Here is a 5,087-nt window from a genome sequence, read left to right on the forward strand (position 1 = left end):
CTGGTAGGGCGGGACCCCCATGCGTGCTCGCAAACTCTCCATGCGCTCTCCGTGCGTAAAGACTGTGCACACTTGTCATCTGGCGGTTTGGTGGACGGCGAGGGGCGTCAATTGGACATGGCAAGGTCGGAGCACATGCCATGTCTCATCCAAATGTGATCCTGTGGTGTTTAATGTTTTAACTGAGAGCAAAAGGTGATGTCTGGACGTGGTGATGAAACCACGAACACAAAGATCTTGGCATTGACGTTTTTATTGGCCTATTTGGAAAATTAGCCAATAGATTAAAATATATTGTGATATGTGAATACTTTTTCCACTTGTTAGTCGAATCTAGAGCTTAAAATGCCAATTTTTGCTCAGTTTCCTCAGTGATGACCTGTCATCCATCAAGCATCTCTGCTGAAGCTAACCATAACCACTGCAGAAATGAAAGTAAATTTACTACCTTAATATGTATTGTACACATTTTTAATCACATTTAGCAATATACATTACTTTTAGAGGCTACATTTACAATGGATTCTATCTTTTCCTTGCCTAGGTATGTCGAGAATCTAAAATATGAATGCAAAATGGGCAAAAACATTCCAATCTCCCAAAGTTTTGGTCTTAACCTGAGTTCCATGTTTAGACATTACTTCATCAAACACTATAATAGATAAACAGAACCGATGATGCAAAGCCTATAGCTGCTACACTGCACTTCCTAAGATGAAACTAATTTAGTATTTTTAAATCCATATACACATTTTTCCGTATATACCTTGACTATAATGTAGCTGCCATGTCTGGAAAAAAAAAGAACATTTAAAAATCACACGGAAATTATCACACAAAACTGGTCAGAATGCTAAATTTAAAAGCTACAAAATCAGAAAAACTTGCAACTTGTGTATAATTCTGTGTCCACAACTTCAGGACCTGATATTCCAATATCATTATATAGAATAGAGTTTGTTTGCAGACTTTATTTGATCAATTTGCATCCCAGCATGTTGCAAATGAGACCTTCTGGCTTTCTCTCACATGCAATATGTGTCTGAAACGTTTTGACCCACATCGATCTTTCTGACTTCTTTAGCGCAAATTGGATTCATTTTTGGTCTCACTGTTACATTTTAAGTACACATTTTTCATGCTAAGAGAAACACATATGACTACATTTACATCTGTGATGAATTCTGGGGTGTTGTGATGCATCAATATTGTGGATTGATTTAATGTGTTGTGTGGCTCATGTGGCGAGCTGAAGACATCTGAGGGCAGGAATGCTGTTTACGAGTGCCTCAAGGGTAGCGAGTGATGGTGCGGTTGGTGGAAGGTGGCGTTTGTTGGCATTTGGACTGTCAACATCTATTGTGTCTGGAGTTATAATGTCAACATGGTGCAGCTGGAGCACTGATTCACTCATACTGTTAAATGTGAGTGCTGAGTCAACATCCAATAAAATGAGCATGTTCAACTGTCAGCTCTCACTGAAGCACATCTTTTGTTCAAACTTTCTGAAACCTGAACTGTGCACCGCTCATGTTGACTCATTTTAATTCGGTGTCGCTATCCATTTATTTCAAAACACTTCTTACTGTAACATGGCTATGGCTCTATTGGTATCCAACAACAACTTTATCAGACCCAAAAATAAGACAAGAGGAATCGTGGCTTGAACAATGTTGTTATGTCTGTAGGTTAAGGTCTTCTGTGGTGCTGTGCACCAGATATCCCAAGAGTGTCGGCTGACATACCTTGAAGATCAGTTGCCCCTGTCCCCGTTTATGCATGTCAGCCCCCCCCAATCCATCACATAACTCTGGCAGGCACCGAGACACTGGATAAGGCTGTGGGAACCTGTGCGAGCACTCTACCTAATCACCCTCCCCCAACTGCAGTAGATTTTAAAATCGCCGGAAATCTGTGTGAGACTTTGTGGTGATTTAGTGCCAAAACTTCAGATTAGAACAGGATGATAATTTGTTTTGCTTCTTGCTAAAACCTAATGTACTTCTATCTGCATCAACTCAGGAGACAAAGATAGAAAAAGAAGCTTCACAGTCAATTAAAGTATCAGTTGTTGTCATGTGACGATCCAGGTTTTCTCACAATAAATGAATGTACTATGTAGCATTCATGATTAACTATTTCAACAGCCATTTGTCTCAAACTGTTTTAAATGCTGCATTTTAGAAAGTGCATTCTGCACATGTAGATGCACCACAGATGAATAAGTACGTGCACGATTTTGTGTTTTCAAAGTTGCATTCACACCCCAGAAATTCAAGTTCAACATGGGCCCCGTGGCAGCCGGGCTCCTGGGTCAGAGGTCAGACTGATGACTTCAACGGAACATCCAGGGGGGAGGGTCTAATTTTACACGCCATCCAGATTGCCCATGACCCTCGCAGCTATTAATAGTTAGAGGACTGCTGTGTGGCATGCACCCGCTCCCTCCGAGTGTGTGAACATGGGAGATGAAAAAACAGAGGAATCTGACCTGAACTGGCCACTACCTCTGACCACTCATTTAGTGTTGATGGCAAAGGAGCAAGAGTTTAATTAGGTGTGGTGCAGACGGGCTAATGGTTTATGTTCTGTGTCAAGAAGACTTCAACACTGGAAAACACTAAATTGCATGGAATAGTGCTTTAGTACAATAAAGGCAATTTAAGTTGTTTTGTTCTCAGCTTGAGCATAATTTCATTTAATCGCTGCAGGTTGAATACCCTGCATGTACTTAGTAAGTGCTGACAAGTTCTCTTTTTAATCACCATTATCTAAGACTGGATCCTAGCAGCTTGTGAATCTGTAGTTAATCCCAGTGATTGTGTCAGCATGCTCATAAAAAAGTGTTAAAATATATGTAGCAGGTTTTGTTTACTGTGTTTACAATCTTGGTTTTAAAATACTTTTTTTTTTTTTGGTAGTTAGCACTAAATACAGAGGCCAGCTGTCACCAATGGAGATGTCATCGCAGCACATCTACTGGACAGTGTTGACCGAACAACAGCGCTGTCAACATCAGGTGACCATCTGTAGAACGTATCTTCTGGAAACCTTAACAAGATGTTGTGTCAGTCGTTCTGGTTCATGTTTAGATGTTACAAATCTTTGACATGCCAGTGGTATTACAGGTAAAGTCAGGGGGACCACCAAAGCTATTAGAGTTCATAGTTGTCTAGTTATTTCTGTGTGGACTGTAGTGGTGGACTGCAGACTAAGTGAGCTGTTCAGTGATCCCTGGTAGATAACAAACGAACCAGCTCACAGCTTTGCATCACTGAAACATCTGCTGCCGATTGTCAGCCGGGGATGAGAATGATTTTATAAACAACTGCTGCCAGAAATGATAATTGGCTCCCCTGGTACAGTTTTGCCTTATCCATGACTGTGGTACATAGCACACATACTATACATACACATACTGCAGTCCAAACCTGCTGTAAGAGCCTCGCCTTAAAGTTCTCTCATTCACTGCTTTAGTCTCTGTACCTGCTCACCATCCACTTCTCTACAGCTCTATACACTAATGCACCCTGTTATTCGTAGTAAACTGTGTAGATTAGGTGTTTTGCAGATTAAGCATCATTTAAAAACGCATCACGAGCACATATTTGGGGAAATTATTTAGGGAATCAGTTGGTCCACCCTTCAAGGAGGCTGAAGTGGCTTCGGGAGAGAAACGCTAAAACAGCGTCTCCCGTTACACGCAAAACTATTTCACTTTAGCTGACAAACTTTTCCATCTTCATGTCTGGATCTCCAATTTACCGTTTCCTTTTTTTTCTTCTCGGGGATATTCAATACCGCCAACCTGACGACTGCTTGAGAGTCGGAGGGGGAAAGTTTCCATACAGCCCCAGTGCCCACGTTTGGCGGGACAATCCCGCTGTAGACCGAACTGTTTCCGTCTATCCACCTCTGCTGTTAGAGCGCTCCCTCCTCCACCCTTACTTTCTCCCTTTTCGTACCGTCACACAGACAGTTTCCACTGCCCCAGACCTGAACCGTCTCCACTGCGCCTTCACACATGGACAAGCCAAAAAAGTGGTGTCAAATAGGTGTAATTCATTTAGAAATAGAGTTACTATTACTGAGTGTCTGAGTAAAAAAGAATTCATTTCTGATGGAACTCAAAATCAACCACAGATATCTAAGTCAGTATAGGTGTCACTTGCTGCACATGTATGATGAGGTGTGATGCATATGAGTGTACATCACATATTAAGTACTAAATCAACAGTATTCAGTCCAGGCAGTTGCCAAGAATTTCACTTCCTCTAAACTGAACCATGCACAACAACCAGCAACATTTACTTGCACAAAGAGCAGATTTTTTAAAAGTAATGACAGCAGCAGAGCTATCACAACATCTCGCCCACTCATTCGAAAAGCCATAAAGCTGCAATAATCAGGTTTGTTTTCTTATGACAGCCAGTGATATTAAATATAATAGTTAACTTTTATTTTCCATGAAACAGCCCAACTGTGTGCATTACCAAACAGGCTGAGTTGGACAACAGTGTGAGACCGGACCTTTGGCTGAAGGTTGCTCCAGTTAATGTCGCAGCCTCCCTGTACTCCCTGATTGGGGTTGTAAAATTTACACGCATAACAAACATACACACACAAACAAATGCCTTTCTGTGAGGTATAAGTGATATAATCCACTGCGCTGACATAACTGCACTTTTTTTCCTCACATAAACACACAGGAGGAGTGGATTAACCAGCTAGTGGGCTTGGGGCAAAAAACAGAACCTTTTAAGTTACCCACGCTAATTGTTGGTGTTTAAATTAATTAGAACTGCAACTAGAGATTATTAAATGGTTGCATGGTTAATTTATTCATGAATATTTACTACATAAGCACAATATCGACTAGTATGTTAAAACTGTTAAAATTATATTACACCTACAAGATACTGAGTGATCATGTCTCCACTGTGGCGCAAATTGCTTCCCGTCCATTATACACTAATTATATTCATTAACTAATAAAATTACCATATATTTATTGCAACACTGTTATCTGCACTTTCATTTCAAGAAATTTATTGATATTGTTCATTTTAGGGTATAAAAACGTGTTT

This window comes from Acanthochromis polyacanthus, chromosome 8 (assembly GCF_021347895.1).
Source record: "Acanthochromis polyacanthus isolate Apoly-LR-REF ecotype Palm Island chromosome 8, KAUST_Apoly_ChrSc, whole genome shotgun sequence".
Taxonomy (NCBI): Eukaryota; Metazoa; Chordata; class Actinopteri; family Pomacentridae; genus Acanthochromis; species Acanthochromis polyacanthus.